Source organism: Ixodes scapularis, unplaced genomic scaffold (genome assembly GCF_016920785.2).
Source record: "Ixodes scapularis isolate PalLabHiFi unplaced genomic scaffold, ASM1692078v2 PGA_scaffold0__279_contigs__length_252992795, whole genome shotgun sequence".
Classification (NCBI taxonomy): domain Eukaryota; kingdom Metazoa; phylum Arthropoda; class Arachnida; order Ixodida; family Ixodidae; genus Ixodes; species Ixodes scapularis.
In genome coordinates, this window is record NW_024609835.1 from 53467146 (window position 1) to 53494214 (window position 27069).

A 27069-nucleotide genomic window follows, 5' to 3' on the forward strand; every position below is an offset into this window, starting at 1 on the left:
ATTTATCAAGTGCAGCAAGACAGCAAATCTGGCGTATTCCCATACACAACGTAAGATGCACAAAGCATACAGGTACAACGAGACTATGCTAAAGCCGAGGAAGGGGGATTTTAACTCGCAGTGCCCTTGTTTGAAAATGCTCCTTCTACAAAAATTAAAATATTCATTGCTCAATAAATACCTAATTATTAGTGATAACGTTTATAAGATATACAAATTTATGTAACTTTGTGCTAACTTAAGGGAATCGATAATATGCAAAAAAAACTAATACGCCGAACTGATTAGCGACCACATATTAAGCAAATGCTGGTAGTGTAATAGTTCAAGAGAAAAACTAAAATACTATTCTCCTTAATGTTTTTATTACTTGTCAGAAACAGCTGACTCCCAGCAAATAACAAAAAGATCATTTACCCCAAGGTATTTTATGCACTTGAGAAACAAAAAGAACAGCGTTCATTATAGAGGAGCTGGAAATTAATTAACTGGCATAAAAGCTCAGGCATATTGCTAAAAAAAAAAACACGGCAACTTACTTCTTCAGTAGGAATGGCCTCCACAGCTCGCAAATATTCCTCGATGGGTCCCGTGCAATTGTGTAGTTGCTGGGGCGAAGGTACGTCAGCTTAGAACTTTCCGCCTTGTACAACGGCCAGTCAATGTCAGAATCTGGGATTTCTGGCTTCCTGCGTGGATAATTACGAATAATACGGAAGCAGAAATTTAGTTTCACAAGAATACTTTTTAGTAGAATACTAAATTAGGATGAGAAGCCTATAAGCACGGCGACCGCTACCCCAATCTATGTTTGATGTTATGCCTGTTTTTAAACAAACGAACTGCATTCACAGTCCGCAAGCGAGCTGGTGTAAATGCGAATGTTGACACCAAAAGTGGTGACAAGTGGACACCAAGAGTCTCGGCGTAAAGTTCCGTATCCCTCAGTCTCGGGTTGCTTCCCATTGAAAAGTTAAAGCATACCAAACAAATTCAACATTGAAAACACACTTAATCGTATTTAATCATGGATAAGCATAAGTAATTGTAATAATCTAGATTTTCCAGGCGTTGCATCGGGAATCAAACACCGGGCAGTGCGATCCGCAGACCGACGCCCATGCCTGGTACCAAAGGCGCTGCGAAGGGGAGGCGAATAGGAATGAAATCAGCTGGACTATACTTCGTTTCAGCTGAAGTCCGAGCGCGGCCGATGTTATGAGCCGGGGGGCCAATCAAACAGCGAAAGGGGATCAACATCGTGGCATGCTCTCGGCAGTTGATAGGACCAGCCGGTATTCGCCGTCTCTCTGTGCGTGCTCCTCCACCGGCTAGTCCTACCAAACGCAGAGAGCACGCCATGACGTTGCGCTGTTCGCCCTTCGGCTCAGAACATCGGCCGCGCTCGGACCGAAGCTGAAACGAAGTGTAAGTATGACTCAGGGGATCCAGCGGTAGCTGGCTACTGTAGGCTCGCTGAGCTTGTTATCGCATGAGAACGCGTAGTTCCCCACACGATGTCACGACGTCACTAACTAGAGCTAAAAACAGAATGAAACACGTTTACAACTTCTTGTAACGCTGATTTAGAGCGTAGCTCTTGAGGAGGAGGAGGAGGAGGGAAGGGTATACCCCTCCTCCTCATCCGTGCCCTCTCCTCCTCCCCTCCTCCTTCTTTTACGCGCGAAACACGCGTCGTCACGCGACGTTCCGGCGCGGTGCCGAAACCTTACATGACGTTTCGGAACGTGACTTCCACCGAAACGTCACGGTGACGTTTCGTCACGGTGACGTTTCGACACGGTGACGTTTCGACACAATGACGTTTCGACACGGTGACGTCACTCGCGTCGAAATGTCACGTGACGCTTCGGCGTGGTGCCGAAACGCCACTGTGGTGCAATATGAGACGTTTCCCATAATGCACCGCGCGGTTACGCCGACGGCGACGCCGACGCCGCTCATGCCGGAAACGGGCGCCTAATAGCTGCGCTCTAAAAAAACACGTCTAAAGTTATTTTTATCGTTTTTATAAACCCAGGGAACCTATGAGTGTGTCGTGCCTGCAACGGATCCGAACTAACCAAAAGCTTCCAGTAACCAAGTACTGCAAGTCATAATAACGCACGCATAATCCCCGGACGACGCGTTATGTGTTTCCCAGGCTTATTAGGACGGTCAAGACGACTATAATTTTTATTTCGGATTTATTTAGCGGAATGCCTTTTGCCTACTTCAATCCTGAAACTGGTAATTATGCAGGTAAATGAAAAAAAAAAAAAAAAAACGAGTTTAAGGCGAATTTTGTAGTGTTTTTATCACGTGAATTTGAATATCACATTCGTTGCCCCCGAAGTACCTAAACTCGAAAATGCGTGGAAAATCTTCGACAAGTCGTTATATTACAAAAAAGATATTTCGGCCGCCAAGCGCATGTCGCTCATGTGGGCAGCGCGTGCAGTTCCAATCTTGCCAGGTATATTCCCCCGCGCTGACACCAGTCGTGACTTCTTATTCTCATTTTTCTGAGAATAGACAGAGTGTGTGTCGATAGCTTTGACAGGCGCTGACGATGAGCGAGAGCGGAGATTCTGCTCTCGCGCATCGACAACTCCTTTTATCGCGCAACTCCTTTTGTGGCGTAACGCTTGTGGACAACCTGGCGATCCAAAGCGTTGGCCCAGGTTGCCCATCTACCAAGTCGTCAGAGGTCATTTCCTCCGCGAGGGAGCCAAGGGCAACGTCCACGCAAAAAAAGCAGATTGGGTTATGGGAATATTTATACAGCGTGTAGTTGGCCAGCCATGAAAGTTGCGACGAGTCACACGCTGTAGATGAGCAATTTAGCCAGTGCAGTACAACCGCTAGCCTGGGGTCTTTAACGTGCACCACGCAGTAGTGATACACGACCGCACGCCGATACGATGCTCATCCGGATCGAAACGGGCAGGAGTAGGGCTCGAACCCAGGATACCTGGGTTCTGCAGCGCGAGCTTTCGCTCCACGCGCGTCGAGCTGGGTGTGCGCTTCAGCACATTTGGCCACCGATCCCCCTAACTGGCCACGCGAGCGTCGCTCCGCCGCTGATAAAAGGCCGTCGTCATCGCGGCGCCGCGATGACGGTGAATAAATGGCTACGTGTTGTTGAACCAGTGCGTCGAGTCATCCTACGAGTCGGGTGCCTGTGAGAATGCTTGGGCCACACTAGTGGTAGTTAGCTTGTGTAAGGTAAGAAGCATTCTAACCAGGGGCCCTAATCTGGACACTTGGCGAGAAACTCGGCGAGAAACCTGGCGGGTGTAATTGTCCAACGCCGCACTTGACCTTGGAGCCGGCCAATCGGAGCCACGGGATTTCTCGCCGACTTTTTCGCCAAGTGTCCAGATTAGGGCCCCAGATATTGTTGCATGGCCCCTTTATAGAGAACCTGGATGACGACTTTGACACGAAGTTACTATAATGTAAATATATATTGTATAAAAGTATGATTGCTTAATAATTGTTGAAAACCATTTCGTTTATCACTTTCTCTAGAATCCCGAATTAGCTATAAATTATGTTGGCTTCAACCCGTCAAAACAAAGCTAATTTTTGTAATTTATGGTAAGACGCACTTCATCAGCCGTATTAAATACAAAACTTATTTAGAGGGGAGATCTAAACGTCAACCTAGAAGCCACCAAATCAACATAGTTTATAAGATATCATGAAGCAAACTGACCGGCGTTAAAAGAAACAACTAACTACGGCGCGCCCACTAGTCAGGATGAAGCCTTTTAGAGTGACCGCATGAATTGGCCTTGTAACGTTCCGCGCAGAAATCGGGCACCGCATGGTGGCGTATCGCGCTACGAATTACCATAGAGGTGACCGAATGTGGTAGAAGCATTGCACCAAATTTTAAACGGCAAACGTACCTGGTTAAGAAGCATAAAAAATCGGACGATAACTTCTACCCAGACACCCTTTGACTGGCGCAACAACCGACAGATTGCGGTAGAGGCCTCTGAGCAAGCTTACCGCCGGGTGGCGTCAAAAGCAGACGATGTTTATAATCAAAAACGGAACGCGCTTGATAAACCACATTAACTGGACAAAAACAAATAAAACCGATGGTTCCTTGAGTGATTTCCGCTATCTGACATCTGCTTTTGGCGCCAGCTTGCGCCGGGGCCGCTGCCGCCACATGTCGGTTGTTGCGCAAGTCACAGGGTGCGTGGAAAGCAGACGGACGCCATAGGTAAGTTTGTTCTTTAAAAATTTCATGCGATGTTTCCACCACCTGCGGGCACCTCTGTAGTACATGGTGAAGCATATATTTATGCGGTCACATTAGAGTCTTCATCCGGATTCATGTGCACGCTCTAGTTGAGTAAGGACGCAGACATGAAGCACTTACCCGTTCCTAATGAAAGAGTTCCAGGCACTGACGAGCTGCGTCATGAAGGTCTCTTCTTCTTCCGTGTGCGTTATATTTGAGAAACGTTTTCTTAAGTACTCTCCTAGTTCTTTCGTGTGATAAGTTTTGTCTTTCACAAACGGCAGGGATCCAGATGTGAACAGCAGATCGTCTCCGTGCACAACGCCCATTCATTCTGGCCACTCAGTAAAACTCGGCCGATGCGCAAACATGTATCTGTAGGTGCTTATTCCTTGCTGCGAAGCGAGGTCGGCGAACAGCTTGGTTGGACAGTTAAAAACAGCATCTCCGACGATTTTGCTAAATATAGCTGCGACGCTTCGGCTGTCATGCACGACATCGTAATCACCGAAGTAAGAACGAACAATCTCTCGTGCAGGTGAAACAGGGATGTCAAAGGCAGGTCTCAGGGCAACTGTGACCGCAAAACGATAGTCGCCTTCAAACAGGGGTTTAAGTGCCGGGTACGTGTACTGAAGGTTATCGACAAACAATGTCCCTTCGTTCAGAGTGGTTCCAATAAAAAGCTCTCTGAAATCAAGGTGTTTCCAGGTTTCTTCCATAAGTGGATGATAAGGTAGGAAGTCACCTCCGTGTACTGGAAGAAACCTTTGTTGAGCAAGGTCCAGTGACTTTAAGGTTTTGTAGATGAACGCTGCGTCGAGTTTTCTTAAGCACTCAGTTACATCTCTACGTTGGTCTTCGAAGGATTTTTTAAAGTTATAACATCCAAGAGCGCTTGCCACCGTAGAAATTTTTCCAGTACCTTTGAAATTTATTCCGAAGATTATGGAGAGTGGTGTGCCACTTTCCATGATGATTCGTTTGAAAAGGCCCTTACTGTGAGGAGAAACAGCGTGCATTCCTGCAGATATTCCCCCCGCACTTTGACCCCTAATCGTGACGTCATCTCGGTCACCCCCAAAGTGTTCAATATTTCTTTGAACCCATTTAAGCACCAAATTCTGGTCCCAAAGTCCCATGTTACCAGACAGGTCTGGAGTCTCCAGCGACAAAAAGCCGAAAAATCCTAGGCGGTAGTTGAAACTTACGTAGACAACGTCTGTCAGAGACACGAAGTTTGCCGCATCGTAAAAAAGTAAAGCTGAGTCGCCCCACTGGAAGGCCCCTCCTTGAATAAAAACAACGACTGGTCGTTTCTTGTCACACGATTCAAAGTTTGAACAGTTGGAAGTCTTTCGCCAGACGTTGAGGTAGAGGCAGTCCTCTGAGGAATCGGAGTAGTCCGTTTCTCCGTCTCCCATAAATTGGACGTTCTGCTGCCAACACGGCGTTGGCTTTCTTGTAGCGTTGTAGGTACCGATCCAAGGTTTGAGTGCATGAGGCTTTCTGAAACGAAGATCTCCAACGGGTGGTTCCGCGTACGGGATTCCCAAAAACACGTCCACCAGTCGGTTGCCGACCGTGATACGTACACCGGCGACGAGCCCAGAATCCGTGCGAACGATGGGATCTTCACCTGCCACTGGTTTTGAAGAGCCCGCGGAGCACACTGTCACGCACAAGATGAACAGATGAATGCCTGTTTTAAGCAGTATGGTTCGAAAAACTTTCCCCATCAGTTCACCCATCGTTAAACATGCGAAATTTCTCTTCCGAGATTGGCGGTACTCGAAACACTTCCGTCTAAATCAGACTGAGCGAAGCTCGGCTGACCAAGAGCGTTTTATGTCTTGTTTTTGTTTTCGGTTTGATACGATCCTCCTTTACGAAGCCAAGGATTTCCTTCCTTCTTGGCGGTACGTGCGAAGCCTCGTTAAGTACGCCATGATTGTCCCGCCTAATATGTTTACATTAAAATAGCATAATTTTATTTCGAGGTTCAGTTTTCCTGCGAGGGGGTTTGTAACGGACTCGTGATATCCTGCTGGGCTTCTCCACGTGCGGGAGGTCTCTTGTTTTGCTGTGCGTCTTCGGCTCCCTGGCTTTTTTTTCGTTTATTTTCTGAGGGGGCGAGCGTCGTGTGGAAAAGCATCCTGTTCCCCGTTACGTTTTCTGTGTTTTGTTGTGTTTTGTTACGGGATCTCTTGCTGCCTGGCGTATTGGGTTGCAACCCAACTGCTTTGGCAAGGCGCCGGGCTGGCGGCGATCAAGACGATTGTAGCAACCTCCGGACACAAAGCGAGTTGCGCGACCGGAACACTGATAGCGCCACCATAGAGGTGGACAGCAGTGCTCGCGTGGTCGGAGGTGCTCATTACTAAAAACTAAACAAAACAATAATGAATTAAACTTCATTCAACTGTAGTTATTACTGCATATTATTTCACTAAATACAAATTATGTATTCCTAAAAATACAACATATATATATATATTTTTTTTAAAGTTTATGTCAACATCACACTCTCGAAATTTTGCTTTTTTCTGTTTTTTGCGTTTCGACAACGAAACCACTGCCTGAGCGCATGCGCGCTTGCGCTCTGCGCGTTCTGAAACCGGTGGACCGTTGTGGAGGCGTCCGTTAGTGTGCTCGGTGCTTTCGCGCTTTCGCTCGCCTTCGGTGCGTCAAGCGTCGGCGCCTCGATCAGCGCTTTGCGCGAGCCTCGCACTTTCGGGCAACTTGAAAGCTTTTCGTGTCTTTGAAGTTTGAACCACCTCATTCGTGCGGTCCAAGCGGCGTCGGGGACAAGAAGCACCTGTTCGTTCGGATCCCAACTGACGACGGTGAGTTTGAAAGTTTTCACCCCAATAGACCTTTTGCTAAATCCCCCAAGCGCCCCGGCCCGCGCGCGAGGTATTGTGGGAGAGACTGTCCCTCGCCTGGCCGCTCTGCCTTGAGATCGCATTGCCTTGTCGCTTGCCTCCTCTTAATCCTCTGTTTCTCGATTCCTTTACCTATTTTTATCTATTCCAGTGTTTTATTTTATTGCTTCTGAGTGTTTCTATCCTCATCTGCGCGCGATATTTCTTGTATAAACGTGGTATCTGTGTCTTTATTTTGTCTTTTTCAACGGAGTGCCGACGGACAACACGCCGCTTCGCGCGTGGTTCCCCGGGTGAGTACTACCGTTCACTGTAAAAAATGCTCACCCCATTTTACGGGCAAAAGTTGTCGGTTCAATATTGCCGGTATGGTTTGCCGTAATCTAGAAACGGGACTGTCTGTAAAAACAAGGCATATAATTTCGAAAAATGACGAAACGTCCGTAGTTCACTTTACAAACAGTTATCCGTTTTCCATTTTACGGGTAAAAGTTTCCGGTTCAATATTGCCCGTATGGTTTGCCGTAATCTATAAACTGGACCGTCCGTAAAAACAAGGCATATAATTTCGTAGAACGACGGAACGTCTGTAGCCCACATTACGGACAGCTATCCGTAGGAAATGTGAAAGCTGTCCGCACTAAATACCGAAGGACTATACCTTTCCGCCTTATAAGGCCAAAGCCTCGAGCCATCCGTACCACCTGCACCTCCGATACATCAGGCAACTCACCTGGCAGAGCTCTAGATCTGCCAGGGGTGTCACCTGACGTATCCGAGGTGCAGGACTGGTGCGGATGACTCGTAGCTTTGGCCTTATATAATTCGGAAAGGTATAGTCCTTCGTTATTTAGTGCGGACAGCTTTCACATTTCATATGGATAGCTGTCCATAATGGGGGCTACAGACATTTCGCCATTCTACAAAATTATATGCCTTGTTTTTACGGAGAGCCAAGTTCAAAAAGACGTAAAGGTCAAGTTCGTCATTATTTAGTGCAAAAAGCTTCCATATTCAAGCAAGGCTAAGTCACATGAAGCTTTTGGGGTAGATTGGTATGAAAAGTTCATAGCTCCGTCATTTAATATATGAACTTGAATAATTTTACATCCTCAGCCAAAAAGTTCATGTTTTGCAAAAGAGAAAGAGCACACAACCTGTACTTCTCAATGCCAGGATTTTGTTTGTGTGAGCTCAGCTGTTCCTATAGATGACAGCTCAACAAACAAATTCAGAAGTTTCGCCACAATACCTTTATTGGAAGAAGGCATGCCTTGCTTTAACTTTGGATAAAATTAAAATTTACATTATAGTTGTCCTTCTGCTGGCCATTTAGATGCCCCTCCATGCTTGTGCTTGAAGTTGTCATTCAACTGAAGACCTCCTCGGTATCTTCACCGTGCATGTGAGGGCAGCTTGAAATAAAGAGCAGAAGAGGATTTGCATTCAAACACAATCGCAACAAATTGTATATGACATGCATGGTTAAAGTAAGTGAGCAACGTGCTTACCAACTAGCCTAGCTCCTTCTAAACATGACATATGAAATAAACCCCCCATAAATTGAACCAAAGTAAAAATTTGCACTGATTTGAATACCGAACATATCAAGTGCTTGAGAAATAAACTAGCCAATTAAAATTGCACCACTATTCAGTGATATTAAGCACATTGGATTGAGCCAGATCTCCCTTAGTATATGCAGTGGGCTCGCGATAATTCAAACTTGGATATTTAATACTTCTGGTTAAGTCAAACAAATTTCAAAACTTTGGTTGACCCCCTACGTTTTCAATGTATTCATAAGCCGCTTAACTCGAACGATGTTTTTGTGTAATTCATACTTTTTGTTCTCGCAGCACCGTTGAGCGCACTTCTTTCGCAGCACGGGTGCACTGCGGAGAAGCAACACCCGTGGTGCTTGCGTTTGCTGGTGTTGCTTTTCCGCAGTGCACCGGTGCTTGGTAAGAAGTTTGTTTAACGGGGTTAAAGCAGAGCAGAACCGTGTGTAAACTGTTTTACTAAAAGAGTGCGAGAGATAAAAGGGGAAAGGGCTACCGGCGCTTTCCCCCTTGCTGGAGCGTTAAAGACAGTGAAAGCCCCAGATGAGAGGCTTTGCCGGTGTTCGGTGTAAGCATTGCCCGAACTTCATTCGTGTTTTGTTCTCTGTTTTAAACTCCCAAACTTAATTAGAGCCACGGGCTTGGATGGCAACAGTCCCCCGGTCATCAAGACACCATTGCTCAGTTATACGGTGCACGAATAACGACAGAAAGCGTCGAATACTGTCCGAGAGCCTGTGCAGCTTGCACGAAATCCGGCAAGGCGAGTGCGACTGCACTGTCTTTAAGCTCCATTGCTTTCCACATGACCCCGATTTCCGGCGGTAGTAGCTTGCGTCCCTAAATCGAAAAGGCTTTTCCCCAACGCCAACCTCTCGACTGTGCTCGGAACATTTTGTGAATGGAGTGGGCATCACATTTAACACTGTACCGTCGATGAACACGGGGTGCGCTCGCAAGGTGTGTGCAAGTTTTCTCCTGATATTTGCTTTCAGCTTGTAACATTTTGGAACTGAATTTATTTTAATATCGATATTTTAAAGTGGTGACATTGACTCAATTTTATTATCTACAGCCCTTAGTTGAAGGCTGATTTTCGTCGCCAGGTGTGGCTGGCGATTGTCAAAAAGTTAGTTCTATTGCTTTGCCTGAATCCCAATCTCCTGCGCAATACCAGAGAGCCATGAGCCCATGCTGACCGTCACAATGCGACTAGATTCTTCTTATTTTCAAAATTAGTACATATTGTAGCTGGAAAGAAACCTTCAATTTTTGTTGCTTAAAGTTGAAACATGCTCATGCATCACTGTTTATAAACATAGAAACATGCTTATGCATCGGTGTTTAGAAACGTTTTATTTGAGGATCCCGTGCCAACGAGTGTGTCTTTTGTCGAGAACTGAAAACAGCAAAGTCGAGATGGGCCTTTTGCCGGAGCGAGTCGGCCAATGATTCAACGATTCGAAATTGATGGATGAGCATATTTCAACTTTCAGCAACAGAAATTGAAGGCTTCTTCCCGGCTACATTATGTACTAATTTTTAAAATAATAATCTAGTCGCATTGTGACGGTCAACATAGGTTCATGGCTCTCTGGTATTGCTCAGGAGATTGTGATTCAGGAAGACCAATAGAACAAGCTTTTCGACAATTTTCAGCCACACCCGGCGGCGGAAATGAGCCTTCAACTCAGCGTTGTAGTTAATAAAATTGAGTCATTGTCAACACTTTGAAATATCAATATTAAGATAAATTCAGTTAGAAAATGTTACAACCTGAAACAGCAATTACCTCGAGAAAACTTGCACGCACCTTGCGAGCGTACCCCATGTTCATCGACGGAACAGTGTTAAATCGAGAGGATGGCGTTGGAGAAAAGTCTTTTCAGTTTACGGAAGCAAACCACTGCCACCGGAGATTGGGGTCATGTAGAAACAGCCGCACTCACCTTGCCGGATTCCGTGCAAGATACATAGGTCCTCAGACAGTATTCAACGCTTTCTATCGTTATTCGTGTACCATAAAACCGAGCAATGGTGTCCCAATGACCGAGGGACTGTCGCCCACGATGCCCGTTGCTCGAATTATGTTTGGGAGTTTAGAACAGAGAAGAAAGCGCAAACAAAGTTAGGGAAATGCAGATGCATAGTTCATGTGACATCTATTTTTACGCTAAATTTATCAGAGAGCTTGAAATTGTCTGTAAGTACTGTGACATCAATTTTCTGCTAAATGTAGAGAGGAAACTGCACTTGTGCAGAGGTCACGCAACAAAAATGTCCCCACTAAATTTAGCGGCAAAGCGCACGGACGGATGGACAACATTTTGGGATTGGAGGGCAACGTTAAAAAGCACCTCATGTTTCAGAGAAAAAAAAAAGCCGCTCACCTGATGTGCATTTCTGGAAACAGGCTTTGACTAGCAATAAATTATTGCCTCAGGAAGGAAGTGCTGCTTCAGTAATGGTTCCTGCACAAACAATTCAAGTGTAAGAACACAAGCCCCAAAATTTTCTTGCCATCCTCCTCCCCCTACTTTTTTGTGCATTTAATTAATTTCATCCCTTGGCAAATCCTAAAGTTTTCGAAGTGCTTATCCTACGTCTTTCTCTTAGAGCCTAGTTCATGTTGCAGAAACTTGGCTGAGTAAATAAGCTGGGGCATTCATTGTTCATCGAGACACTTTTTCTTTCACCCCATCCTGTTCTTGAAAGCAGAAACTCCTCTCCCTTGACCACGGTCATTAAGGACTTTTTACAGATCATACACAGGAGGTTGGCATTGCCAAGACAAACTCATGTCTTTACTTTGAGCAAGGAATAAACGTATGTCTGATCTACGGAAAGTTCCTGTTATACCAAGGCTCGTACTATTCCGTTGTCAAAGGAGCAGGCATTGTTTATAAAAACTTCCTTTCATTACATTGTTTCAGAGAACAATTGTTCTTTTTTAATAGGGATCAATTAATCATTTTAGGACAATTGTCAAATAATGGCAGATTCACGCGATGGATTGAATCGCAATTTTCATCCGTGGACCATTTGTCACGTTACCATCATGTCGGCTATTCCTCCGATTTGCACCTCGTAAGCAGACGCCCAGACTTAAAGGCAAAGCGCCCTTCCATGCCCAGATTTGTAGCGGGTGAGTAACAGTAAAAGCGTTTACGGTAGAGCACCAACAGCACAGCAATATTTTTGGTTTTCGAATGAGCCAAACAAAGATTGTGCACTGTACTTTGTCCATTCGCTGTTTCATTTTGTCGAACCATTCTTATTTTCCACTCGTAAAAGAAGCTGCAAGAACTTTGCCCAGCCGACAAGCCGCAGGTTCTGGTACTCCTCCGGGTTGGTGTCAAAAAGCTTCAGTGAAAACTTGCCTAGCAAGCTGCAAGCTTCCCTGCATGTCCACCCAGTTTTCAACCCAGCCAAGACTTTTCTTACGGCTGTAGCGTGCTGAAGAGTGGTGCACAAGCAAGCAGTGCGTGAAGGTATTTCCAAATGCCCCTCAGCAACACCAGGACTTCATCACTTAGACACTGAAGCCTTCTGGAACAGGACGATACTTCTGTCATGTGGTTAGTAAAGCTAGTAGCGCTTCACGCTAAGCCTGTCATCATGCTTTGTCTCGCTCGGTATGTAACAGCAGCACACGATACTTTTTCATAATAGCACAGTGATCGTAGTCGCAAACATCACTCCTGACCTTGGAAAACTGTGCCACAGTGCGATGATGCAGGGCCGGGAATAGGTTCAGTTTGTCCTCGCTGTCATCTGCTCGTCTCCTTCGTATGGAGGTGCTTGGGGGACTGATGTTCCGTGGACGTCTTGTCACTTGATCAATTTATCTGCGGATAAGTTCATCATGTGAATCGGCCATAATTGGACAGCGGATTCTGCAGTGACTTAAAGGGGTTATGAGACAAAACATAAACGGATCTATTATTCTTGAAATGGATTGCTCATAGACTACTTAGTATATACACCAAGTTAGTTAATTTTAGAGCTCTAGTAATTGCACTATTCAATTTACGAATTTGTATCATTTTCATCTGGCGACCAGGCAACACTGCCCAAGTTAGTCACATCATGGTGCCCATAAAGCATGTGACCATGAACGCTCTCTCATTCTAGGGGCCCCCATGATCGCCCAAGCTCTCCTTGCCGCGGTACGATCAAAACCGCTTGCGCAACTCGGTAACCCAAATGCTTTTCTCGCTCTCGCCGCCGGCCCGTTGACCTTCCACCCTGCATGCGCCTGCGAGATAATCCCGGGCGACAGTGACCCCCACGAGTTCGTCCGTAACTCGCCGTCACTGGAGTTTGTCGCCAGCGGGTCGCAGTCAAAATGAACAGCTTTCAACATCTCTTGATAACAATCATACTCATCGCTGCTGCAATCAGTGTCGAACACTTTGACAAGGCGAGCGATGTCGTAGACGTAATCATCACAAACCGCATGCTCGAAACGTGGAATGTAAACGAGAAAGCTGAAGCTCGAGACGCCAAGATAGCCAAATCTGTGAGTGCGTGCAAGGAGACATCGCGCTGGAGGCTGGCTACAGAGCCAGCCTCCAGTAGTAGTAGTTAGTGGTGAGGGTAGCGGAAAGCCGGAACATGTTGGCCACTCCTTTAGTGGGGGCGAGCCAGCCTCCAGTTCTGCTTGGATCCGCCCCTCCGAGAGATTCACATATAAGGGGATTTATCCACGAAACTATCGCGCCATTCTCAAAACAAATCTAGCAGAGTTACAGGAGCATACAATGGGTCCTAGCAGTATAGCTATCTTATATTGTATTTTTGGCGTGTCATTTCACGCCAAACATTTTTGTTGACGTTGCCTGCACGTCATAAAAGTGTGTCTCGTATCCAATTAGACATTGTCGAAGGAACGAGGAAACTGCATGATAATGTCGCACACTGTTTACCTTAACCGTTTCTTTTTTCTTCAGTTTTTGATCCTAAGTTGTTTTTTCTATATTTGTTGCACGTACGGCCCAAGCTGCGCATGTCTCCACAATCAGTCGCCGTCCTTAAAAATGTGTACAATAAAAAAAAATACATGCTGCCATCTCTGAGCAGCACCGCAAACTATGCTCGGAACAAGCCTGGGATGTCCAAAAAGAGCCAAGGGGCGAGGTATAGTGCGCGGATGAGTTACACTCATCCTAAACGGTTTAGGAACGGCCCTAGGTAGACGAGCGAGACTCGTCCAAAATGGGTTAAGGTGCACCGACACCTTCCACGTCGTTGAATCTTATGTAGTAGTATATGATCCTAAATTAGCAGACTAGGTTACAGAAAGAGTAAGAGGAGGACGGGACGTCATACCTTTTCATGTTCTCATTTTTTTGCCAGTCCTCTATTAAAAGGTTTTCATAGTAAAAGTGACGGTTGTATTTTATCTACCCTTTTGTTTCTCGCAATCTCCTGCCTATTAACTCAACCAGCAAAGTAGTGCCCCCCCCCCCCCCCCCCCCCCCCAAACACACATCCAACCCACAATAGATATTTTTGGATACAAGATGCCATGAATGTGCTGTGCATGTAAACCAAGCTGAAGACAAATTTGCGGTCTGAGGGAATACAAAGTTACAAAACTGACAAACATGGCAGTAGCATACTTTTCACTTTTGCACATGTACAAGAACCGCTAATTTCTATTAGAAAAGCGGAAAAGCCCAAGGCTATCAGGTTGCTCACCGACAGCAACTACCAGAAAGAGAAAGGGGGGGGGGGGTCATGATCGTGAGGGCAGCTGGTCTGTAATGCTTGTGCTTTCCTGAAAGTTGCAAGACTTTTAAAGAAAAATGACCCAAACTATTGCAGCAAAATATTCTTTCATTTCATTTCTCATACCAAAAAGGTTGGCATGAGGAACTTTGCCCAACTGACACGACGCAGAATCTGGTACTCATCTGCGTCGAAAAGCTTCTGTAAAGACGCGTCTACCACGCCGCAATCACTTTGAATCTCCAATCAACCTTTCACCCAGCAAGAACTTTCTTGTGGCTGTGGTGTACTGAAGGCGCAAGTGCAAAGTGAGTGAAGGCATCTCCAAATGCCGCTTAGCGGGCCCAGGACTTCACCGCCTCCACGCCAAAGTCTCCTCGAGCAGGACCATGCTTGTGTCTCTGCCATGGTTTGGTTTAGTAAGGCTAGTGGCGCTTCGCACTAAGCCTATCATGGTGTTATGTCTCACTCCGCATGTAACAGTGGCGCACAGTTCTTGTTCAAAGCAGCAAATTTCGATTTCGATCTTGGACAACAGTGCCACAGTGTGGTCGCAAACATGTTCGGCTCGTCCTGGCTGTCATTTGCGCGTCTGCTCCTTTGTGTGGATGCGCTTGGGGGACGGACGAACCGCGGACATGATCAATCCGTCTGTGGATCAGTTCGTCGTGTGAACCAGCCATCAATGAAGAGTGCTGTTCATTTTGAACTTGATATAAATAGCCCTTTTGCAAAATCCCCCAAGCATGAGGATTTGTGGGAGAGACTGTCCCTCGCCTAGCCGCTCTGCCTTGAGATTGCATTGCCCTGGCGCTTGCCTCCTCTTAATCCTCTGTTTTTCGATTCCATTACCTGTTTTATCTATTCCAATGTATTTTTTATTGCTTCTAAGCATAGGCGTAGACTTCGGGGGGGCATCGGGGCTCGTGCCCCCCCTGGTAAAATCCGCAGGAGGGAGAGGGGGGCAGGGCAGGGCCCCACCCTCGGGCCCTGCCCTGCCCCCCTAAGATACAGCGGTGTGCTGTATCTTAGTTAATTAAGCGGCACTCGAAGGTATACGCTACAGTGCGAGTAAATGGAGCGAGCGTGGGTGGCCAAATCACAGCGCGCTCGGCTCTCGCGTCACGATAGTTGATTCAGAGCTGTGCCTATCGCTATGACATATGCGCGGGTAATCATAAACGGCTCGTCCCGACTGTACGCGGGTCAAACTGAACCAACACAAACAGCTAACAGCGCGATAGGAATCTGTAGCAATGGTAGTACTCATCCCGGGAAACGACGCGCGAAGCGGCGTGTTGTCCGTCGGCACTCCCGTCGAAAAAGGCAAAATAAAGACACAAATACTATATATACAAGAAATATTATGCACAGAAGAGAATAGAAACCCTTAGAAGCGATAAAAAATACACTGGAATAGATGAAAATATGTAATGGAATCGAAAAACAGGATTAAGAGAAGGCAAGCGACAAGGCAATACGATCTCAAGGCAGAGCGGCCAGGCGAGGAGAATCTCTCCCACAATTCCTCGCGGGCTGGCCAGGGCGCTAGGGAAAATAGCAAATCGTCTATTAACTGAACAGCACCTTTCTGTAGGATGGCTAACCCAACCTAAAACCCCTGGATATGTTTGCGTTAGCTTCTTAAGTGGTGTCAAAGTGCCAGTGCACGAGGCCCGTGCAGCTCTTGGACGCAAATGGCAGTGTAGCCCTGAAATGAAAGGCATTTGGAAGTGAGTTGCATGTGTCTCTCGCGCTCATACAATTCATACTGAACCGTATGTACGCGATTTAGCGAGCGACGGAGAGCTCTCATTGCTCGGTTTTCGGATTTCTAGAAAGCTTTGCTCATCGCCTCGGTCGCTTGCTCCCGTCGCTTTTAGGTGGCTTGCCTCGTCGTGCAGCTGATCGAGCGATAGCAAAAAGGGTCGCCATCACTTTTCTTGTTGCTCGCTAAATTGCTTACATGCATTTTATACTTTATAGTTGTTGGCACTTACCAAAATGTGAAGCATGCATTTTATTAAGGGCTTTTTCCTTGCTGACTCTCAGACTGCTGGGATAACTTTGGGTTCCAGTGAAATACGACCACGTGAATTCTCCCTTTGCTTATGAGCTGAGGAGGAAGTAGTTTAAAACATTTTTTTTCTGTTTCTTTTGACATTAGTCAATGCGCGTTTTTGTTTTTTCTCCTAACCTTTACAGTGAAGTACTGCCAGAGGGTTAGTAAATAAGTGCACCATATACAGAATTTTTTTTATAAGTCAGTGCCCCAGTCGACAGAGAACTCGTTTATACTCTTCGCAAGCAACATCATCAAAACAGACCTTACTTCTAAAGGCGCACGTCACGCAATGTTTCGAGTAGTTTCCGAGGACGAAAATCGAACTTGAATCTAACCTCCCACAGTGGAAGCGAATACAAGCGCCATCACACTAACGGGTACCTTTAGCAGTCATGGGTTCCGCAAAACACACCGCCTAGCTATCTGGTACCAAGCCGCCACCCGATTTGCAGAAATCAAGCTCCCTGATACGCTCACCAAGTGCCTTGCTTGGCCCCCCTTGACTCCGGTGGGACCTTTGCCTTTGGTTGTGTTCCCGCAATCTGAGTGCCCGTGCAGTGACAGGTCGGTTCCGTGGCTTCCTTGACAAAAGCTCGAGGGTCATCCAATGCGGAAAGCACCTGTGCGACTAGGAACCACACACGTTCGCTTTCACGCCGACTGCACACAAAAGGATCCCGTCATAAACGCTCCGAACAGAAAGGACTCAAAAAGTAAAACGAGTGAGCGAGCACTCACCAATTAGACTCATATCCACAGCTGGTTTTATGGGCACGCCGGCACCTAGGACACTTCCTGTTTCCAAGAACGTTCTTCGATGTTTATTCCTAAAGTCTGAAAGCGCCCGAAAGTTGCGAAAGGTTTGAAATTTACTCGCTTCGTTTTTGAAAGTTTTTGCGTTTTGTTACGATGGCGATGGCGATGCGGCGATGCTCTTGGTTCCGAGTTCTGACCAAGTTTATTTGACGCAGCGTAAATTTGCTTGTTTTATTCGACTTAAATTAATACTTTAAGATAGAAAAAATTGTTTTAAGATTTATAAAATTATTTGCAATAAAGCATATTTGTACTAAACCGGAGCTTGGCTTCGTCAGCTTCGTTTCAATTTAACATGGCGGCGACCACTATTGTGCCATGTACATACCATGCTCGACCTATTTGCTGTGCATTGTTTGTCCTGTTATCCACCTCCTGCGATCCTCATCAGCCCCAAGCATGCTGTCAAAGTATTGTGTCCTCGCCGGAAAGGATATTCAGTCTTCTTGGAAGTGTTGCTCGAATGTCGTCGGCACCCACGAACCGACTCGGCAAGCCCCACGTCGTTGCTTGGTTCCTCCGCGTTTCCGGCGATGGATCCCCCAGCCCTGGCCTCAGCCCTACAGGACGTAGCCGGTGAAAAACAATCTACGACAACGCGGTGTCTTTGGAATGCGATTGCTACGATCAGTGGCTCTTAAAACCTCAGTAGCCCCCCTTCAATGGTGAACTCTTCGATGTGAACGCCCTTACCTTCAGTGTCCGGAGACTGCTGCAAACCTCCGACGAGAGCGGACGTCTTCTCTGGGCTCCGCAAACCCCAGAGAACTGTACGCGACTGTACGTGATCCTGGTATAAACATCGCCGCGCTCCGTCGGCCCGCCGCAGCACGTCCACTGAGAGATCGGTTCGCTCGAGTCTCGTTCTGCGAGCGGCACGCCCGTTTCTGCTTCGAATATGGCTACAGCCGACATCGCCGCTTCGCAGCTCACCAATATCTTCGCGTCCATCCTGAGCCAGGACATGAAAATCTCTCTAGAGCGAGACGACCAAGGTGGGAAATGGATCACCCATGGAAAGCGCCGCAAATCTCGTCTTCCGGCCGACTTTGACCCCGAACTTCACGTAGTTATAGTGCATCTCCCAGTCCGTCCTGCTGGCGCAGCTGCGCTGCCTCTTGGCAGTTTGCCGGCGTTCTTGCAAGCCGCACAGCTCCCTGCTCATACATGTACCGACGTGTCGCTCCACCTCCGGCAAAATAAACGTCCTCCGCACCCATCACGAAGCGATCGTCATCTGGCTACTTCGCATCACCAATATCACCTTACAAAACACTTCCCCTCCCGTCCACTCCTACCTAGCCGCTCCAAACAACTCCTGTCGAGGTGTTATACATGGAATTGCCTCGGAGGCCATCCCCGACGAGATCATCAATGATCTGGAGCCTTATCAAGGGGACATCCTTCACGCAGGGCGAGTAGGCACAACAGGTTCAGCCATCATCACATTCATCGGAACCCATGTCCCTTACACAGTGTACTACCGCCACCTTGAATTTCGCTGCCGTCCCCACAAACCTCGAGCCCATCATCGCAACAGCTGTGTCGAGTACGGACACCGTACTCTGGCCTGCCCGGGCAACCAGCGACGCTGCCCCCCGTGTTCCACCACCCTGGCCCGCCCAGACAAACCCCATTTCTGTACTCCCTGGTTTGCGTTGCTTCAACTCGCAGTGTGGTTCTCAAACAGGGCACTTGGTCCCGAATAAGCTGCTGCACCTTCACTCACTCCATGAGACGCATCCCTCAACAGTTGGGGCGGCATGTAAAGCGTGGGTGCAGGATTCGGTTTATGGCAGTCACCTTTTCAATTGCTACAGTGGAGCACACTGTTTACAGAAAGGATCGTGCTAAGAACTGTAGGGGTGTGCTGGTCGTGGTACCTTTTCTACTACCCTTTTGGCGACGCCACGACCTGGAGCTGCAACCTCTCACAAGCATGGCAAGGGGCTGCTATACTGTGCATGCTACCTGGCTTCCGTGAAAGCTGAGTCCTATGACCTGCCCAGCGAGCCACTGGTGCTCATTAATACAATTCAATTAAATGTGTGCATACTAGACGTCTTCGATTTGAGTCGCTCGGAGTGCAGTGTATACCATGGAACCATTTCCAGTGACCCCAAATACTCGACAGTTCGACGGTACAGTGTGCTCAGTCCACTTGTTCTCAACATGTTTATTAATCGTAATCCCTGCAATCAACTCCACTGCTGTTACGGACGAAATGATACTGGTGCCGCTTACCAGGTGGCCCCAGAAACCACCAGGGTTTGCAGAACAACATCGACAAGGTCTACTTTAAAAAGCCAGCTATGCTTCTCGCACAGCCTGACGACAGTTTTGTTCAAAACGTGCGGAACACTGGGTTTTGTACTTAGCGTGTCCAGTAGACCAGGCCATAACTGTAGGGGTCGCCACCCTAGTGCTAGTTTGAACTATAGATGTCGCTGGTGGCGACTTTAGAAAAGTATATAAGCGCAGGCACTCTGACCATAAAGGTTCTTTTTGGCTGGCACGAACAGCTTCGTACTTCTTCGTCTTCCAACATGGTGTCAGAAGCGTTCTAAGGCAAGGCCTACCTTGCGGCCTGATCGGACTTTGTTCGCCGGGCTCCCCCGCGGTCCTGGTTCCCTTCCTTCGCCATGGCCACCGGGGATGAGTCTGCCGTCATGCCCACTACCTTGTCCGGCGCTTCGTTTCCACAGACGGTCCAGCTACGTCCTCCGCCGGGTTTCGACTTCGACAACCCCAGCGCCTGGCCCACCTGGCTTCTACAGCACGAAGATTACACGTTCGCCACTGGGCTCTACACCGCTTCGCCGGAGGTTCAAGTGCGCTCCATGCTCTACTGTATGGGTCCGCAAGCCAGGGTAGTTCTTGCGTCCACCGCGCTGGGGGAAGCCGACTTGAAGGACGTCGTCGCTGTCAAAAAAGCGTTCTCCGACTACTTCGTCCATCCGCCCAACGAGCTCTACGAGTCCGCTCGATTCCACCGTCGCATGCAGCAACCAGGTGAGACGGCTGACTCTTTCTTCACCGCACTCCGCACCTTGGTCAAGCGCTGCAATTACCCATCTGCTGACGTCGAAGAACGGCTCGTCCGCGACCGTTTCCTTGTTGGCTTGTTTGACCGCAAGCTCTCAGACCAGCTTTGTCGGAATCCGCGGATGACCCTGCACGAAGCGCTCACACATGTTCGCCAACACGAAGATGCAGATAATGAGCGCAAGGCTCGTGACTCCACAGAATCGTCCTCGCTCGCTGTTGACGCGGCCCGTCTACGCAAAGGGAAGTCGGTGCAGGCTCCGGCTGATAAGACTAGTCAGCTGTGTCCTTTTTGTGGGCGTGCTTCACACCCACGCACTGACTGCCCGGCTCGCCGTGCATCCTGCAACTTTTGCCGCAAGACTGGCCATTTCGAAGCAGTTTGCCTCAAGAAAAAGCGAGCTTCTGAGAAGTCGGCACCGAAATCATCGAAACCTCCGAAAACTTCAGCCAACTCCATCGAGCTACACGCTGTGGCTGAGGAGCGTCAGAACGCGAAGTTCCTCGACGTGCTCGTCGATGGCCACACACTTTTGTTCAAAGTGGACTCCGGCGCGGAAGTTTCAGTCGTGCCCAGCACATTTCCTGGTGTCGCTTCCAAGCTCCAGAAGCCAGAGGGCGAGTTAAAAGGCCCTGGCAACAACAGTCTGCATGTCCTGGGCACTTTCCTTGCAACCTTGTCGTGGCACGGCAAGTCAGTCAAGCAACTGCTGTACGTACTGGCAACAGAGACTATTCCACTGTTGGGCTTCCCTGCAATCCAGGTCTTGGGAGTTTGCAAGTTTCTTGACCATGTTTCGCGGCCTTCGGAGCCTTCAGGAGACTTGTACCTAGACCCTAAGCTCTTCCGCGGTCTAGGGACACTCCAGGGAGAGTACACGATCCGCTTGCAACCAGGCGCTACGCCATTTTCCCTGAGTGTGTCAAGACGCATTCCTCTGCCGCTTCATGATGTTGTCAAAGCAGAGTTGGACAAGCTTGAGGCTGACGGAGTGATTCGTCGCGTCGACACACCAACGGACTGGTGCGCCGGGTTGGTGGTCGTCCCCAAGGTTTCGGGTGGCTACAGGCTGTGCGTCGACTTAACTCGCCTCAACAAGGTAATTCTGCGAGAACGCCACCTGCTACCCACAGTGGAACAATGCCTTGGGTTGCTGGGGGATGCCACTGTTTTCTCCAAATTGGATGCGACGTCAAGCTTCCACCAAGTCAAGCTGTCCCCCAAGTCGCAAGAGAATACGACGTTCATAACCCCTTTTGGCCGGTACTGCTTCCTGCGGCTGCCGTTCGGAATCGCCTCTGCCCCAGAGTATTTCCAACGGCAGATGTCCCGGATTCTGGAAGGCCAAGCGGGCGTCGCGAACATGATAGACGACATTCTGGTTTTTGGCAAAACCCGCTTGGAACATGACCGCCGTCTCCGGGAAGTCCTTGGCCGGCTGTCTAAGGCGGGAGTCACGCTGAACCGCGAAAAATGCTCGTTCGCTACCAACAGTGTGAAGTTTCTCCGGGTAGTCGTCGGGGCCCAAGGTATTTCTCCAGATCCCGACAAGGTGGCGGCAATCCAAGTTATGACTCCGCCAGATGACGTCGCAGGCGTCCGTCGCCTTTTGGGTCTTGTAAACCACATCGGTCGCTTCCTGCCACACATTTCAGATGTGACAGAGCCGATGAGGGCGTTGCTGCTCAAGAACGCCGTATGGACCTGGGGCCCTGCCCAGCAGTCTGCCTTCTCCAAGCTGAAGCAGCTACTCTCCTCCGACCTCTGCGTCGCACGGTATCATACTGCGTACAGAACAACAGTATCAGCCGACGCTAGTTCCTTCGGCCTAGGAACGGTACTCCTGCAAGAGCAACCTTCGGGTGAGCGTCGGGCTGTAGCCTTCGCGTCAAGGTCACTTACACCTACAGAACGGCGCTACAGCCAAACCGAAAAGGAGTCTCTCGCCGTGACATGGGCCGTGCTTCGGTTTGACCAGTACCTGCGCGGGCTAAGCTTCACCGTTGAGACAGATCACTTTCCTCTCGTCGTCCTGCTCGGGGGAAAAGATCTCGACTTGTTGCCACCCAGGATTCAGCGTATGCGTATAAAGTTGATGCGCTACCAGTTCGACCTGAAACACGTGCCAGGCAAGCTTCCGGCCACGGCAGACACACTTTCCCGGGCGCCATGTGACGAACATCCTTCCTCGACGGCACGATCCATCGAGCTTTTTGTCAGTGAAGTCATCAAGGGCTTTCCCACTACAATCGCTAACCAGCTAGAAGAAGTTCGTCAGCGTCAGACGGAAGACTCAGAGTGTACCTCAGTCGCCCGCTACTGCCAGGAGAGGTGGTCGGACAAAAGAAAGCTCTCTCCCAACCTAGTGCCCTACTGGAAAGAAAGAGGAAGACTGACAGTCTCCGATGGTCTACTTCTTTTAGACTGTCGCCTTGTAATCCCTGCCGCTCTGCGTCACAACATCCTGGCCCTGCTACACGAAGGCCATCAAGGACAGCGGCGCAGCAAAGAGCGAGCGAGGGAGAGTGTCTGGTGGCCCAACTGTACCCTTCACATCGAGGATTTGATCAACAACTGCGCCAAATGTGCTGAGACAAGGGTGGTGCACCCAGAGCCACTTATTTCAACACCGACACCCGACCGACCGTGGCAGCGTCTGGGCATCGACTTGTTCCAGTTAAAAGGACGCGACTACGTCCTTGTAGTAGATTATTACTCCCGGTTCCGGAAGTGGTCTCCCTAGGCTCCACGTCGGCGTCGGCAGTCATCGCGGCAGTCAAGAGCTGTTTCGCTCGTCATGGCATTCCTGATGTGATCAGGACCGACAATGGACCCCAGTTTTCCTGTCAGGAATTCACGGACTTTGCTCGCCTGTATGGGTTCAGTCACGAGACAAGCAGCCCGCGTTACCCGCAAAGTAACGGCGAGGTGGAACGCATGGTACGCACGGTAAAGGATCTCCTCAAGAAGGCTGACGACCCGTACCTGGCGCTCCTAACCTTCCGAGACACTCCTGGAGTCACGGGCGTGTCACCCGCGCAGCTTCTAATGGGTCGACGTCTCCAGACACGACTTCCTGCGCTGCCCAAAAATCTTACACCTGTTCAACCAAACCACCAGAGTTTCAAAGCACAGGATGCAAGGGAAAAGACCCGCCAGGCTCGTGATTTCCATCGCCGGCACAGCGCCAGTCCCTTGAGCCCTCTGCAGCCAGGTGACACGGTCTGGGTGACTGATGCAAACTGCCAAGCCCGAGTCCTCAGCCCAGCCCAACGTCCACGTTCGTACGTCGTGGAGACGCCTAGCGGCGTTCTTCAGCGGAACCGCCGTCATCTTGTGCGCTTTTCGCCATCAGACAAGACACAGACAGAGAAGACACCGGATAAGTAGCCTTCACTGCCTGAGTCAAGACCATCCTCAGAATTACATCCAGCAGCTGATGATCTGGCGGAGCCGCCGCAAGAGGAACATGCAACCCCCCGTCGGGATTCGGCGCCCTTCCAAGACGGTGTGTTGAGGACACGCTATGGACGCTGCATCAAGCCACCGAGACGGCTGAATTTGTAAATATGTTGTAACTAGAAGAGTAAGTGTCCAGGATGGGAGATGTAGGGGTCGCCACCCTAGTGCTAGTTTGAACTATAGATGTCGCTGGTTGGGACTTTAGAAAAGTATATAAGCGCAGGCACTCTGACCATAAAGGTTCTTTTTGGCTGGCACGAACAGCTTCGTACTTCTTCGTCTTCCAACAATAACAGACTTAGGTGCCTTTCATAAGTGGCATACCAACTTGGTTTTGAGTGGGGGGGGCAAACTAAACCCCCTTCCCCTCCCCTCCTCCCCCCCCCCCCCCCCGGGGCCGAGGAGCGGTGCCCTTGGTGTCCCTTGGGCGCTGCCAGCCAGTGTTTGGCCTGCCCAGTGGTGGCTGTTTTAGGGGGGGGGGGGCAAAACACATGACTTGCCCCCCCCCACTCTAAGAACTGGGGGACAAGCGCCCCCCTTAACCTTCCGGTTGGTGCGCCCATGCCTTTCACAGCCCTGGTCCTGCCACACCTAGAGTATCGCACCTCCATATGAGACTCCTGTGAGGTTGATCTTGTAAAGATCAGTTGAAAGTGTTCATCGAAGGGCAACTATACACTATTCTTCGGCAGCCAAGCTCACTCAGGATCACTCACTGCTTTGACATTGGCTAGAATTCTGGCCCTTCACTGGACGACCAGAGTTGATCTCAAGTGTGGCCCTCCAGCGGGTTGTCTTATTATGCCTCCTAAACAGCATTGTGGAACTGCAAGCTCACGAGACGGCACTGAAGGGAGTTGTTTGCAAGAATTGTGCCGGTGCCTTTCAACCTTTTCGTACTGTAGAGCAACAGCCTTCCTTCTTGGTGTGGTCTTCACTGTTCTGGCAATCCCTTTATTTGCACTCACGCAGAACCCCCCTAACAATCATCACAAGCTCGAAAACATCCGTAGACAGGAAACTCGCTACCTTCACTCCCACTGAGGTAGAGCAGTGCCTATGTGCTTTAACGTGAACCGCAGACTTTTACTTGATTTCTATTTTGTGTTTCCCCCCATTTTAGAGCGCAGCTCTTAGGTGCCCGTTCCCGGCTTGAGCGGCGTCGGCGTCGCCGTCGGCGTCGCCGTCGCCGTTGGCGTCGCCGTCGGCGTAACCAAGGTCATCCCAAGGTCACGTGACCCCCCAAGGTCACGTGACCCCCCAAGGTCACGTGACCCCTCCCAAGGTCATCTCAAGGTCACGTGACCCCCAAGGTCACGTGACCTTGGGGGTCACGTGGGGTCATCTAGGGATCACGTGACCCCCAAGGTCACGTGACCCCTCGAGGTCACGTGACCCCTCCCAAGGTCATTTCAAGGTCACGTGACCCCAAGATGACCCCACGTGACCCTTTGAAGGTCATGTGACCCCCAAGGTCACGTGACCCCCAAGTCACGTGACCCCCGAGGTCACGTGGTCTCCATTCCAAGGTCACGTGACCCCCGAGGTCACGTGACCCCTCCTAAGGTCATCTCAAGGTCACGTGACCCCAAGGTGACCCCCACGTGACCCCCCAGGTCACGTGACCCCTCTGAGGTTACGTGACCCCCGAGGTCACGTGGCCCCTCCAGGTCACGTGACCCCCAAGGTCACGTGACCCCCTGAGGTCACGTGGGGGTCACCTTGGGGGTCACGTGACCTTGAGGTGACCCCCATGTGACACCCAAGGGCACGTGACCCCCAGGTCACGCCTCCCCGAGGTCACGTGACCCCCCTCCCCGAAGTCACGTGACACCCCCCCCCCCCCCGAGGTCACGTGACCCATGCCCCCCGGAGCATATTAAAGAATGAGGGGAGGAGAAGGAGGAGGAGGAGGGGTCTACTCTCCCCTCAGTACCCTTCACTCCTCCTTCTCAAGAGCTGCGCTCCAATTCGGCGTTACAGGGATTTGTAAACGGCTTTCACTTTTTTTTTGTTTCTTTTGCAGGGTACTGCAGGTTCTTGGTATAGTCTTTGTCCTCTTTACTATAACGAATTGCTCTTACCAGGATTAGACGATAAAAGCACTTCTAACGCTTTTATCCTCTACTATGGTACTCTTTGGCACACAACTGTACTATTTTATTCAACCTAACGAAAAACGGGTTTTATGTCCGTTAACTAAGAAACGGACACACTGTCCGTCAGAATTACGACAAAGTGTTTGTAAAATTACGGAAATTTTTTACAGTGTTGCTACCGATTCCTATCGCCCTGTTAGCTGTTCATTTTGGTTCTTTTGACCCGCGTGCAGTCGAGAGGAGCCGTTTATGATTACCCGCGCACATGTCATAGGGGCAGCGCTCTGAATCAACAATCGCGACGCGAGAGCCGAGTGCGCTGTGTTCGGCCGTCCGCGCTCGCTCCGTTGACTCGCACTGTAGCGTATACCTTCGAGTGCCGCTTATTTGACCAAGATACAGTACGCCGCTTTGTCCCCGCTAACCATTTGTCCGAGTATCTGCGAAGCTTAGGCATATCCAACGCTGCGGCGCCTGACAACTGCGCGTTGCGGCGCGATCCCTTCGCAAACGCCGACGGCTCAATGTCGCGGCTTGAATGCGCCTATGACACGTCACCTTTCTGCTAAGCGGTTGTCAGTTCCCAACGCCATCTTTCAAGGGCAGACATATGTTGCCGCGAATCATATGTCCGAATGCCTGCGAAGCCGTAACACCGTTCGTCATATCCTACGTGCAGGCAAACTGCGCGCAGCGGCGCGAGCCCTTCGCAAGCACCGGCGGCACAACGTCGCGGCTTGTATGCGCTTATATTTAGGGTTGTTCGTTCTCGGGTAAAACCCGATTTTACCCGATTTTTACACCTCGAACATGTTTCAGGAGAATCGGGTTAAACCCGATTTCTCCCCGAATTTCAAAGCCACATAACCAACCTATTTATTTTTACGCCGCACGGAGTTTGCGGTGCACACACGCTAGCTACCCTACTTCGGGACAACAGTGACCTATAGTTCATTTCGCAAGCTGTTCTCAACCAACCGCCCAATGAGCGCTCCTAACTCACTGTGGCATTCTACGGAGGCCGGCTGAGGAAAAGCGACAATAGGCGTTGGGGCCTCGGAGAAACATTTCCGTCACCCCGCTGTGCAGGTGGAACCGCCTCGACACGCCACCTAGCTTCGGCCCTGCTGCACGCAGCTT

At 49.4% G+C, this 27069-nt stretch overlaps 1 pseudogene; it reads right to left on the reverse strand.

Moving 5' to 3' along the window:
- Positions 1-535: 535 nt before the first annotated feature.
- Positions 536-6012, reverse strand: LOC115330865 (annotated as a pseudogene).
- Between the last annotated feature and the right edge of the window lie 21057 nt (positions 6013-27069).